Here is a 15,160-nt window from a genome sequence, read left to right as displayed (position 1 = left end):
TTGAAAATTTAAAGGTAAAGAAATACAATAAAAAAATGACATTTTATCCTTTTATAAAAATGATAACATGTTCATAAATTTTTCATTTCCATAAATTATAGTCACATTACATCTTTATTTGCTCCAGAATTTTTTTTTATAATCAACAAGATAATAATTTAACTTTTTTTTTTTTTACGTTCTTCTCGTTTTTTCTTACGTTTTCTGTTCTCCTAAAAAATTGAACAAATAATCTTCAATAGATGGCGTCACGCTCACAAAGACATTTACCACTACCTATTTTTATTATTGTCACCTTGTTTCTTCTATCAGTTTACTTGTCCTCCTAACGAATATTTTTTAAAAAATATCCTTTTTTTATATTAATAGAATTTAATTATTTAGGGATCAATATCTATTTTTTTAATTCTCCCGTTTTATTTGATTGTGCCTTTGGCAAAGTTGATGGAAAAAAATTGGGAGAAATATAATAGAAAACAGATCTCTCTCCATTCAATAATATTTCGCAGAAACTTAAGAAGATGCATCTTGCAGGTTGCAGATGACTGATATATCACTATTGCGGATTTGATGTTCTTTAATTTCTACTGATCAACAAAAAAGAATCCACATACCTTTCTGCTGAACAAAGTTCGAACCAAAATGTCCGGGATAGAGCTTGCCTACACTAAAAATATCCAGTAACTTCTCCACATGACAAAAGCAGTGAGGACGTTTTGTTTAACATTTTTAATGCAGATTATTAAAAATACAAGCACTCCTTTTGGAGTTCTAACCGACAACTGTTAAATTAGAAAAAAAAAACCAATATAAATAATAATCCCTTCTGGCGCCACCAGACCGGAAATGAACAGATGCATCATATATATATAAAAAAACAAATAATAAAAAAAAGGAATTACAGGAAACTACGAAAAAAATAAAGTTTGTTCGTTTCCCGTTGCAACAATCACACTCTATAGCCCTTTGAAGCTCACAAGTATAAATTTTCTGAATTTTTAAAAATTATGTAAGTAATTTATATGCTTAGGGTCTAAAGGAAGAGAAAATGCCTTTAAAAAATGTATAATGGACTGCACCGCGAAAGGGAGGAAGGGGGGGGGGGTTCACTGGAGTACCACTACGCACCTACGACATATTTTTCTTTTGAATAATTAATTCTTTTTAATTCGTTTTTGTTGGGATGAAGCGAGTGGACTATTTTTCTCGCGTAGGAATATCTGTGTGACTCCGCTTCTGGCGCTTCGTTCCGGCACCATTCCTCCCGCGAACAAGATGCTGTGTGCGTAATTGTCAATACCTGTGTTCTTTTCTTTTCGTTTTCTATGTCCAATAAATGTGCTGTCTTCAAAAACCATGCTGAGATTATTGAAAAGTAACAACAGTTTTGTAACATAATAATTATTTATTTATGTAAACATTAAAACATACAATGTTATCAATGAAAACTACTTATACAATCTTACAATATAAAAAAAATTATAAAAGAAAAATAAACTATTTTAATAACAAGTAATCCTCAAACAAAGCTAGCAAGGGCAAGTTCTTTACATGGCATTTGAATGCAATCAACTCTATATTCAAGTTATGAAGAAACACAATATTTAAATTAACCATTTAAAAATTAAGAAAACTACTTAGATATAACTACTACTATATTAGAAAATTTATTTAAGATCCTCAGAATATGACTATATTCTGGGAATGAATTAAATTTTCATCCCCAGAATATGCTTACTAATGCAGGAAGAAAGCAACTGAAAAGAAAACATTTCAGACATCCTATTTGTATAAACTTTAATGAAATGTAAATAAATCCCTCGCCCACAAGGCGCATTGAAAACACCCTAAACAAAACAAATTATCAGCCACTTGACTAAGAAAGACAGGGGAAAGAAAACAACGCGTTTCAAGTGGTAGAGAATCTTATGCTGTAGGTGCGCGATGGTATGTCTCTGATACCACCTAAAAAGATATCAAGTACGAAGTTTTCTTTCGCGATTTGATTTGAAAAAAAAAATGTGTATGTTGTAGACAGCTTTCATACAACAAATTTATGTAGGCATTTTGAATTTGTTTGTTTTTTGTTTGCTGAAAAAAAAATTGAAAGTATTAAGAAAAAGCATTAAAAATGACGCTTTTTTTTTGTACACAAGAGGGATGTTAACTAGTGTGCTGACATCTACCGGCAGTTATTAAAGTTAGAATGTTATTTTAGAGCCTTTGGTTTCGATCAGTAACCACCGCGCGTTTAGAAATAATTTTTAGAAAGTGGTGGTTTCACTGTGATACAGAACCGATACCGGTAATGGGACAGATGCGTACGGGTCATAAAAGGCCCATAAATCATGCGTTGCTCTTTTAAAAAAGGGGGGGAGGGAGTGATTAATCTAGGTTTGCTAAAACATACGTTATCTGTTGGCAAAAGTATTTGGCTCGAAAATGTATTGGTATTTTAACTAAATTTTTATGCTTAAACACATGAAAAAAACTTTTGTCTCTATGTGTATAAGCTGGCTCTCTACTCACCAGGCCGTCTGCCTATCAAATTTGGCAAATATATACTTTGGAGGGTAAGAAAATGATTTTTTGAATTTTTAATTAGAATTTAAATCTATCAAAAATTAGAGAAATATTGACTTTTTTCTGTGATAACTTTCTAAAAATTTATAGTAAAAAATAGTTTTTACTTGCAAATCATATCAAGTCTCTGCATTATTCATTCACAGTCAAAGTATGTTAAATATAATTCTCAAATGAAAATCAATAAACTTTAAAAGAAAATCTGAAATAGAAATTCCATTTTAAAAACTTACACCTGAACTTAACTATTACCATCACAAACGATTCCAATTGTTTTAAGATAAGTGGATCATTTAGATGTGCATTTCAGCTAATTAATAGCACACAAATCAATCAGAGAATTTAACAGTTGTTAATATTCCTACTTTTTGAAACTAAATCTGTTCAAAGCTTTTGATAAATCTGGTAATCAAATAAATAATTCATATACACATGAAATAAATAACTTAAGAAGCCTGATATAGTTATAAAAATACATCTTATCTTATATTTAAAAATCTAATATTCTCGTTTATATGAAAATTTTATCTTTTCATACGTAAATATAAACGGAAGATCTTGACTATAAAACCTACATGCTGTCTAAGATCTGTGATGATAATCTTTTTACAGAATAAAAATACACAAAGACTTATAAACCAATAAAATTAGGGAAATTTTTAAAATTTTAAGATAATATAGGTTAGAGATAACATTATTTTTTGTATTAATACTTTTAAATGCCCTGAATTGCATATTTCTTTCTCCCAAATATACGTGTGTTAAATTTAGTATCTCTATCTTTAGTATGGTCTATATTTTAAATAGACTGATAGACGCATATATATACATTTACTTTTATTCTTGGAAGAAAATCTTATTTTGTTAACTAAAACTTTTAGATTAAAATCTGAATATTCCATACTTTAATTTTCGAATAATTTTAAATGAAAAATTTGGAGATATCTGTGAAATTTAAAGTATATTCTTTCGTGTTAAAAGTCAATTTTTTCCATTCTCTCCCCCCCCCCTCCTTTGTGTAAGTGTGTGCGTATGTTATCAGGTAGTTTATTATTTAAATTCCTAAAACAGTCCTTATTTTATTTTTTGAATTAAAAATAAAATTCGGGATATTTTAATGGAACATTACAACTAATTCCAAGAATATAAAGAGAATGACGAGATTTGTCTTCATGTTCGCATGTGCACAGCTTTAGCACATTTACCAGAAGATGATATTGAAGATGGTTGGCTGTGTATCCAAGAAACATCCCCATTGCAATCAAAATTGCAACATTTTTATGATTATTTTGTTAAAAAATGGTTAGACAACTCAGTAATATCTATGTGGAATTGTTATAAGCAGCAATATCAACAAATAATACAACAGAAGGCTGGCACAATAATTTTCAGATTATCCTTGATAAACCACATCCAAAGTTTAAAATTCTTGTTTTGGCGTTAAAAGACGAGGCAAGGTATAGTTATTTTTTAATTAGCCGAACAGAAATTAATTTAGAAGGTAAAAAACGAAATAAAAAGTATATCCAATCAGATCAAAGAATTTCTAGAATCATTAATGAATATGATGAAACAAAAGATATGAAAAAGTGTCTGATTTCTTTAGCATACATATCAAAAAGGGAATGATAAATATATTAATGGATTTATATAAAATATAACAAAAGGATCTGATGAAAAAAATATGTAAGGTAATTTTGTAATTATAGTAATACTAATTTGAAAACTAATTACTTTAAAAATACTAATTAAAATATATTGATATAACAGTTTTCATTTCATTAATAAAGCGATAAAAAATTAATATCATTTAATAAGTTGAATTATTTAATATGCAATAAAAATATTTAAATTTTAAATGAATAAATAAATTATAAAAATATGCAACAAATCACAAGTTATTATTTGTAATATATATATGTAATGATATTTTAAACTCTTAGTTTAATCCAAATTAATTTTCTGAATTTTTTTTTGCCTAATTCGGCCCATGTCGGGGTCATTCTAAAGTGTTCTCTTGTTTCCTGATACCATTCCACGTATGAAGCTGTAAAAATTACTGCGCAATCAATTCTACGTATCAAGTGAAAATGATCCATCCGTTGCCCTTGTCCAAGGTCAACACATGTTTTCAATTGACACGTGGCCGGAAATCCCATGTTATATATAAGACTAGTGATCATTTGTTTCGCGCTCATTCTTACTTCTGCTTTTGTACTGCACTGCGCCTTCTTGTAAATAAATCATGCCTTTCTCCCGGAAGAGAATAAAACGAAATTAAATATGCAAAGTCTCTTCACTGCTTTTCAAACCTGCATTCTGCTTCAACAAAAATGCATTACATATATATATCATAGATTTGTAATATATCATAGATTTCTTATGCGTTATACATATTAACAATCAATATTTATATTTATAATATTTATGTAAATATTTCATTGCAACTATTTATAGAAATATGTATTATTCATATATAAAAATGTGATAATTCTTTCATTCAATTCGGTTTCGGTTTCAAAGGAATGTCTCAATTTTGTTTTTAGGTGGCAAATTTTCAATGTTATCAGTCATTTGTATTTTTGTTTTTTATTTATAAGTTTGATAGATGAATGTTATGTAATAAATATCGAAAAACTGAAAAGGAAAATTTCATTTAATTCTTTCACTCTCTTTTAATTTAACCTCATTAACAATCACAGCTCAAATGTCAAGAATATATATATTTCCAAATTCAAAGAATTGTTGATAGTACTAGAGAACAAAATATCTCTATTTTTATTTGCACAAAAGTTGTTTTTAAGTTAAGAAATATAAAAAAAGAGAAAGAAGAAAGTTCGTTCTCTAAAAAAAAAACATATTATAGAGTTAACAGCTCAATCTCAAATTTTATTTGTAAACTCTTCCAAACAAACAAATTGGATTCATGTAATTTTCTAGCATAGATTTAGTGTAGCAACTATACGTGAGTTTTCTGTATGCAATAAAATTTCCTCTGCATTGTAAAAAGCTTATAAAATCAATAAAAGATTATTCAAAAGAGATGAAGATTCTGTGAAAAAGTGTAAAATTAGAATTAATTAAGCCTTTTTTTTTCCAAATATATTTTCTTTAATAAATCCGTGATTGTTAGGAACAAACTTTAAAAAGTCTTAAATGTATATCTTAGTATAAATAATATACATTTATATGCAAATTAAAATGATTTCTCTAAAATATATTATGAAAATTAAAACTCGCTGATATACCATATGTTTCATGAACTATCAATATAAAATAAAAGGCTATATCTTAGTGAAAATAATGTACAAATTAAAATGATTTCTCTAGAATATATTATGAAAATTAAAACTCGCTGATATACCATATGTTTCATGAACTATCAATATAAAATAAAAGGTTATATCTTAGTGAGAATAATATACATTTATATACTAACTAAAACGATTTCTCTAGAATATATTATGAAAATTAAAACTCGCTGGTATAGCATATGTTTCATGAACTATCAACATTAAATAAAAGATTATTCTATTTTAAAAAAATACATTAAATATTAAATAACCTCTCCATATAATTGCTACTACATGTGTTAACAAACTGGGTTAATTTTGCTTTTCTTCATTTTGTATTTTGTTGTTGTTGTTGTTGTTGTTATTTGTATTGGGAGAAAGGGGGAAGCATTTCTTTGCGTAAAGGATATTTAATATTAGTCATGTATAAATTTCATAATAAATTAATGCTGAACAATGGTAAGAATATTTTTATACTTTAAGCATTTAGAACATTTCTTGTGAGAGACTATTTTGGTAATAATTTTTAAATACAAAAGTGATCTAAGAAATAATTTAAATTATTTTTTTGTGGATAATAGCATTAAAGAATTAATGCTTTGTTCCTTCAAATCAATACAAAATCACCAAACTTTTAGCCATGTTGAGAAAAAAAATTATAACCGTTATATAAGTATTATAATTTATGCTATTCTTTTATTTAGCAATATATTAATAGGAAATTATTCATTTCATTTTAATAACACGATTACAAATTTTTATAATGGATATATACTGAAGATTTAATCAAAGTTTCATGTATTATGAATGAAAGTAAATTACAGAAATAGAAGTGAATGTTCACTTATATAGTGATGAAGAAATAAAACTTCTCTTTAAAAACTTCTTTAATGTTACAGCAAGAGTTTCTCCTGCAATGCCATAAAAGAAGTCTGACTTTATTTCTTTTAATAAAGAAACTAATGTTCTAAATTCATTTGCTCTTGAAATATTATATTGATCTCGACTGGACTTCTGAAAATTTTGGGCTCATTGTGAGATAACTAGACTTTTTCCATAGCAAAATATCTGCAACTTGTGCATTGTTTTCATGAAAAAAAAATCGCTTAAGAACGTCTGAATCAATAGGCACATCGAAATATGCCCTTGAAACCATTTCTATTAAATATAATTAAATTCCCAAGATATTTGAATCTACTATACAGGAGCTGTAATGTCAACAGTCCAAAAAAATTATTTAAATAATTCTAATCAAGGGGAGGGGACAAGATTTTTAAATAGGTAAAGTTGGCAATTGTCAAGAAGCCAATTAGCTCTTGATAATTTTTAGTAGTTGTAGAAAGGTATTTAGTTTTATACTTTCATTTAATGACAGAGGGCCCTGCAAGTTATGGATATTCAAGTCATAATCAAGTATTGATTAAATTAATTTTGTAACTTTATTCTTGTAATGTTCCTAATTACAATTATAATTTATAATTCTTTATGCTATTTTATAATTCTAAAAAATTTGGAGCTTTACAGTTAAAAAAAATGTATTCCCTCCTTTTACAATATTGTTTAGAGTGTTATAGAAAGTTGTCTTTTGTTTTCAATATTTTGCTTAAAATTAATTTTACATTTTGACTGTGCACTTTTTTTATTTGTACAATATTGAAATGGACTTTTAAGAAAGGGACTTGGGAATTCAGTTTTCAAAATTTACTACTTAAAATTGCTGAATAAAAAAAATTAAAATCAATAAAAAATTTGGAGGGAAAAACGGCTTTCGAGATTTGCATTATCTCAGGGACCCTGGAAGGTTTAAAATGGCCATGAATTCTTCTGAAATTATAAATAATTACATTATTTAAAATATGAAAAAAAAACCGCATAGCTAATCAGTAAACATTTCAATATAGGTGTAGATGTATATTGTTGAAGAGTGTATTACCAGAACTTCATTCAACACTATTTTTAATGACTTATTGTACATATAAGAACAATCATTAATAAAATTAAAGTTTCTAAAAAAAATATACTACATATATTAATGTAAAAATCATTTCTCTTAATTCTGTTTTATATTTTAACAGTAGATTTGGATTATGGTTTAATAAATAGTGCAGCTAGAAGAAAATTAAGTTTCAATTCAGCCAATATCTTCTAAAAATTTTCGCAGAAAGAAATGATGAGTTAGCAAAATATTAATATACTTCTGATTTAGTAAGCTGCTTATTTTATGCACCGTATACTTACAATATTTCATAGACAAAATGCAAAGTCATATAATAAATAAATAATTTATCTTCATCAAAGTACATATTTTTTTTAAAAAATGTCTCAACATTTAAATTAAATCTACGATGATAAACAGAAAAGTTTAAATTGGCATTCTACTCTGGAAACAGATTTTTTAAAAACTGATATAGCATGGAAACTTAACATCCGTAATTGGAAGCTTTTCTTACTACTTACGGCATTTCAAGAATTGCTTTTGTAACTTTCCCTCCTTACAAATCATTCCAATACCACTCACCTCATTTAATTGTATTTTAAATTTAAGAAACAACTTTTTTTTAAGCGCTTATATTTAAGTAACATATATTTTAATGTTCGAACATATTGAATTAAATAAACGAATCAAGAAGAAATAAAGCAAAAACTAATGAAACGCAAACTATTTCGTTTAATGCAAAACGTTATATTTATGTAAAGTAATGCATTTATATCTAAAATCTAGAAAAAATGATTATTATTTCGAAGTGGGTACAGTATTTATATGAGAAGAAATATCATACCTCAATGATTTTTATCTTACATTTTTGAACAAATACATTGAAAAGCAGTGCATCTTTGATAAAAAGAAAAGTGGAAATTATTCATATAGTATTAAAACGCATGAAATTGTATTAATGAACGTATCGTTAATTATTCGAAATTGTGTCAAAGATCGTACTAACTCTTGCCAAATATGACACTTTTAGACAACGTTTAAAATGTTGTAACCCCTTCTAGAACTGGCCCTTATCAGTAACACAACTGCATTGTAAACCAGACTATTGATTGACAGTTTTATGGCTGGTAAGCAAAGTGTACTTACTGTACGCACGTCAAAGGGATAGGAAGGGGGGGGGGATCAGTTCTATTTAATTATATTAACGTTCCGTTTGGAAGCAACATGCTAATGTAGGGGAGAATTGTCGAATCCGAATCATTGCTTAGATTGGACAGATATCCTAACATCAATTATATTACATATTTTTTCCATAAATTAGGCAAATGACGTTGCAATCATGTGAATGCTGTTCATAAAATTACTTTTTACAGAACAGAAAGCATTAAATCTTTTCTACTATATAAAAAAAAAGAGCAGATGTTTTCATGTATATAACTTCTAGTAAATATTTTGGCTAGAGACTAAAATCTGCATGCTATTTTAAATTAATATATCCTCTTTAAGGTACATAATGTTTCGAAATCCTCCAAGTGGAAACTTATTTTATTCCCTACTAATAATTGTGTGTATGTGTATGTGTGCGTGTGTGTGCGTGTGAGAGAGAGAGAATAATAACTGCAGTAAAAATATTGATAGTTATGGCATTGTTATTATAACATCAGGCTGCTACATTACATTACTGAAACCACTTGCAAGTTGACTTATAATGCACTTCTTGAATCTTGGTATATTAGATATCAAGAGAGATATTAATAACAAAAAAAAACTTTTTAAATTATTTTATAAAAATTCTTCCAAATTACAAAATTCTGAGATAAAGAAAAAACGATTTTCAACTTTTGACCACAATTTAGAATATACATATGCAATAAATATCGCTGCATTTTTAAAATGATTTCGCTATAAACTACCCTATTGGATACTAAAATAACAAGTTAATGACATGTTTTATGCATTTTTTAAATTTCATTTAGCTATATGAACTTTTAGACCACTCGAATTATAAAAAAAAAAAAAAAAAAAAAAAAAAAATACTTAACAGTTTTATTATTTTAGGTTTTTAAATCGGTTATTCAAAACAGGTCTTTGCTTTTGCACTAGGATATGTTACCCGGTAACCGCAGACAGCTACACCCATTCGGCCAAAGGCATACTCCAGACATAACACGTCTCCATGCCCCTGCGACTAAAATCTTTACGATTATTTAAACAGTTGGATGGACATGGAGACCAAAGGCATACTGATGAATTAGAAAGAATAAGAGCCCCGATGGCATAGGCTGAAACTATGGTTGAGTCCTAAAAGTCATCGCCGGCCACGGTACAGTCCCTCCCGTAGGTAGCACATTCTGTCATCGATAAGGGGTAGCTGATCCCAAACCATTTCTTAACCACCAAGCCAGCGAGAACCAACCAACTTTCTGAAACTTCGCATCTCCATGCTTGCGATGCCCCAAGTGAAAGTATATTACCAGATAAGGGGAGAGAGGGGGAGCATGGAAGGTTAGAATGAAGATTTTCCAGTTTAAATAAAAAGCAATTTTGTTAGAAGGAAGAATTTAAAGTTATAGATACTAAATAGACCTATGAAATCAGTTGTAAAACATTGTAATAAAATAATTATGTCGAGAGCAAATTTTTAAAATTCAAATTTGGAAAAATATTTTTAATATTTTTTTATTTTAATTTGAGCAAAATTTTCATAATTCTACTTAAGTACGCGTTATACAGAAGGAAATGACTGACGAAAACTTTAGACCAGTATCTGCATTATTTTTCGAAAACTTTGAGTTCGTCGAAAAAAAAGGGTGGTTAGCAAATGCCTTTCTTTTATAATATCTCTATCATTCAGAATTAAAGAACCCATAAAAAAAAAGTCTTATTCTAAAAATAAAAAATCTGCAATTTTAAAAATGTTTTTCCCTAAATAATTATATATGAATAATGAAGCACAGCTTTAAACGCTTCTGTAAAAACCTGCTCCACAATTTCTATTTTAATATGCAACCACATTTCTAAAGAATTATAATGCCGCATTTTTCCAAAATTAATTATAGGGCTAACAAAAACCTATTTCATCAGAGAGCAAATAAGATGTAAAAAAATTAACAAATAAACTAAAAAAAAAAAGGTTACAAACTAAAAAGTTTAATTGAGGGCGAAGTTAGAATTATCCACTGTCAGATAGGTAATTGCTTACTTATGGAAATTAATGACCAAAGATTTCAAAACTAAAGCTTACACAAATGGTTTTTGCATCATCTTGAAACTAAAAAACTTTTTAATGATATCAATTTCTTCTCTGTATAATGTTTTTTAATAAATTTTTTAATGTTATGATGAAACTCAAACTCACCCAGCAAAATATTCATTTGCTTGCTTTTGCCAATGTTAAATTCCTGTTTTTAAAAATTGCTTTCTTTAGATATTGATTGCGAAGCAGGATTTTTTCACTTCCGTTTTTATTTTCACTTCATATACAATTCTTAATTTGCATGCACTGTAATTTCTTTTCAATTATTCTATTTATTTTGATTTATTGAATTAAATACATGTTTGTGAGTCTTATCAAATATAAAGTGAAATTTTTTTGAAAAATACGTATTCCATATTAATATTTAACAGCTTAAACAGTCAATATTTTCGACGAACACCAAAGCCAGCTTGTATTCTAATAATTCGTCATCGCAATGTATTGTATTCTGTAACTTTATCTATCAATCATTTTCATTTTTAATGGTTATTTTCGAAATTGAAAAACTCAACTTCATAAAAATCATTTATTTATTATTTTCAAATACTCCGTTGTTAAAATTCAAAAGATTTTACATATGTGATATCAGCTCCAGCAGGTTGTTGACAGACAAAAAATCTATAATAATAAGGAGGTCGGATGTTAAGTCTCCCTTAGAAAGTCCGATGCAAGCCAGAATGTGATCTGGTGAAGCTGGATGATCACAGCATTTTTTACATGCGAGATAGCAATCTACCACTTTCAAAAGAAAGACATTGAAGGTGACCGCCTTTTAGTCTAGCTAGAGTAGTCTGAGATCCACGGCCACATTTTATTTCCAGCATAGTGCCGAAGGGTATTCCTTTGTACCGTTGGTGCGCAGGTGGAATACGCCATATTAAATTGAGTTTAGATTTTTCATTTAAGTATAGTTCTAGATAGGTAAGCGAAGAGCCAGTGATCGTTTCAATACACTGCGACTGTCCGATAAAAACCATAGTTCCCAAAATCAAAATCATAATGATGTGATCATCGTATGATAGCCTCAAGCCCTATAATCGCAATTAACTCATTCTTGAAGACAGAGCAAGTGTCAGGATTGTGTTGCTTTATTGCAGTCTCAAGGTCGGGGAGTGGGGAGAGTCTTAATATAAATACCGCTGCCAATACGATCTTCTGTACAACTACATTAGAAGAGACCTGCATTGCATCTTCAGGAATGTAACTAATAATTTCTGAACTATCCTTTTAATCCTTATTACACCAATTTGTACAATATCATAAACCACATAAGGCCACAAATAAATCATTTGATGAACGATATTGGTTTATTTGTTGGTAATTTAAAGTAAGGCGGGTATTGCCATTAAAATTTCAATATACTCAAACTTTACTTTCGCTTCTAAAGCATACAAGGATCCATCAAATATGATACTTCTCTATAATACTGTTTCAACATGCTTGTGCCAAAGTTATGTTTTCCTTTTTAAATGTTTTTAGCTTTCTGCATGTATCATTTATGATAAAAAACAAGTAATTCAGTGTTTAATTTCAATAAGAATGACAGCGATAGTCAATAAAATAACTCTTTTACATAGTACCCCTTTTTGTCATTTGAAATATTATGCTAAAAAACGACCTTTATTTCAATAAATGAATTTGGAAAGTAGTTTTATTCTTTGTCTTCGAAATAAAAATTACTGTGATAAGATTAAATTCCATTAAAACTAAAGAGTATTCTTTTTAAATAAATGTTTTATTAATGTGGTAAGGCAATGCATCGAATGAAACAAATCTAATGAAAGACTACACGAAAGGATTTTCAAAAATTGTCTCTCAAAATGCGAAAATAAAAATTTGAAAAATATGTTTATTTTTTCTTCGTAACAAAAGTAGTTTTCAATAGCACTAATTGACCACTCAATCAAAATTTTAGGAGGTTAACCTACATGATTTGAACAAAAATTATAAACAGGCATCAATATCAAAACTAACCATTGATAACTAAATCATGATTTAAAAAAAAAAAACATTATTAATTTTAGAACTATATTATAGTTTCCAAGATACTGTTAAAAGAATACGTAACTTGTTAAATATTTCGATCGATACTATTTTCATCGATACTATTTTTGTGAATTGTGATTACAAATGAAACATTTTTGTGATTATAAATGTCCTTTTTTTTTTTTCTTTGTTGCTGTTGTTGTTGCTCTATGGCGATGTAATGGAGTCGGAAATTACAAATGTTAAGGCAGCTACTAATAATTATAAATTTTAATATGCAAACTAAGAAATTTCATTAAAAATTCTGTTCCATTTACACTTGCTGAGATGCGAAAATATTCCGTATGGTACGTGTGTGATCCCCTGGTAGCGAGTTTGACACGTTAGTTCTACAGTGTGCTATGATGCTCTATGTATAGATTATTTAGAAAATGTGTAATAGTGCTCATCTTTTGCCTGTAATAACACAAAATAGACAGTCGATTTAAAAACGAAAATATTTTATTTTTAATAATTCTAAGTTATTACAAATTCGATTTGTGAAAATTAAATTGCAATCTATATGTTCTTACAAGGGCATAAAGCTTAGCGAAGAAAAATAAAGGATTTAGCGCCAAATCTTGTTTATCCATTTTTAAGCAACCACAACAACAGCTTTTGTCAAACTATGAAGGTGCATTCTACCCATAGCCGGACACACCTCTCCCCTAATGAGAACTCACCCCTGATGTTTTGTGGGCCGAGTCCCCAACTCAGCCAAGCTGTAAGTGGGGAAAGATTTTAACTGACAGTTTTATCTTTCCCTTCTTCCAATGGTTGCAAAGAAAGTAAGCCCAACCTTTTTCTTTTGTTATACAATCTTTATAAATAGTAGTTCATGTCCAGAGAAATCTAGATTTCTTGGTAAATTTAGTTACCTTTGCTCCTGTTTATTATTTGATTTGATTTAGGATAGTTGGTGTTTTGATCTCGAAAGCCGTCAAATTTTAAGCCGTTTAAAGCCGATTCATTTCAAGTAAGGATTACTTTAGTGCCTCCTTAATTTAAAAATATTTTGTGGTCTGTTGAGTGTTGCAAAAGTCTTTTGTTGTTGTGGTTTCTTTTAAAAATCAGTTTTCGGCAATGTATGCCATTGAATATGCCAAAGGTGCAGAGAATTTATTCTCTGACTTGCCACCTTGGCAATATTTAAAATATCAAGAATTCGTCGATGGTTTACGTGAAGATCCATTTAAGATGGGTAAACCAATGAAAGGACCCAAAAAAGGTCTTTTCACAGGTAGTTTTTTAAAAGTTTATCGGGTTTTGTTTGAAATCGATAAGAAAAATAAGAGGGTGATAATACGCGATGGGGATAAAAGGGGTCGTGTGTATAAAAGAAACGTAGGTAAATAATAAACTTTATGCGATGCCATGAGTTGTGATGCGGGAAGAGGCTGGCACCTGGGTTATCAAAAAAACCCCGCATCGATACAATTCATGGAGGAAGCTCCAGGTGTCAGGCATATATATGCCGGCAAAAGCCTAAATTTAAAATCTAGAATCCATGGAAAATTTTAATGTCATAATAACTTAAAGAGTAAAAACAATTCAATCAATTTTCATTTCCAAAAATAGTTTTTAATATCTAATCATGCAACTAATGCCAAATCACATCACAGTTTATTTTAATAGTAATGCGTTGTTAAAGGAATTTTGGATTGGTTTGCGGCTTCAGTTAGTCGACATTAATAGAGCCTGTTTAAGGCAGGAGCATATGGGGCAGTTGCTCCAGGCCCTCACATCAGAGGAGGCGCCAACTCGAATAGAAAGTTTATTTTATGTCTCCTTCTATAATAAACTTTTTTGAATAATGAATCGGTTTGGATATTTTTCGTTCTGTTAGAATAAATATTCGATCTTTAATGTCCCAATGTTTATCATAATAAAATGAGACTGATAAAATAATTACCTTTCTTAGATAATGAAGTTTGTTTTGTTTGACCGTGGGAAGTTTGCTTCCCACCAAATTTATCAATTTTTGTGTGAATTTATGTAGGTTAGCATGAGTTCTTACAATTTTTTTTAGAAAGACAGAAACTTAAATGCTTTAATTCTTTATTTCAC

Source organism: Argiope bruennichi, chromosome 3 (genome assembly GCF_947563725.1).
Source record: "Argiope bruennichi chromosome 3, qqArgBrue1.1, whole genome shotgun sequence".
NCBI lineage: Eukaryota > Metazoa > Arthropoda > Arachnida > Araneae > Araneidae > Argiope > Argiope bruennichi.
This window is presented reverse-complemented; position numbering follows the sequence as displayed.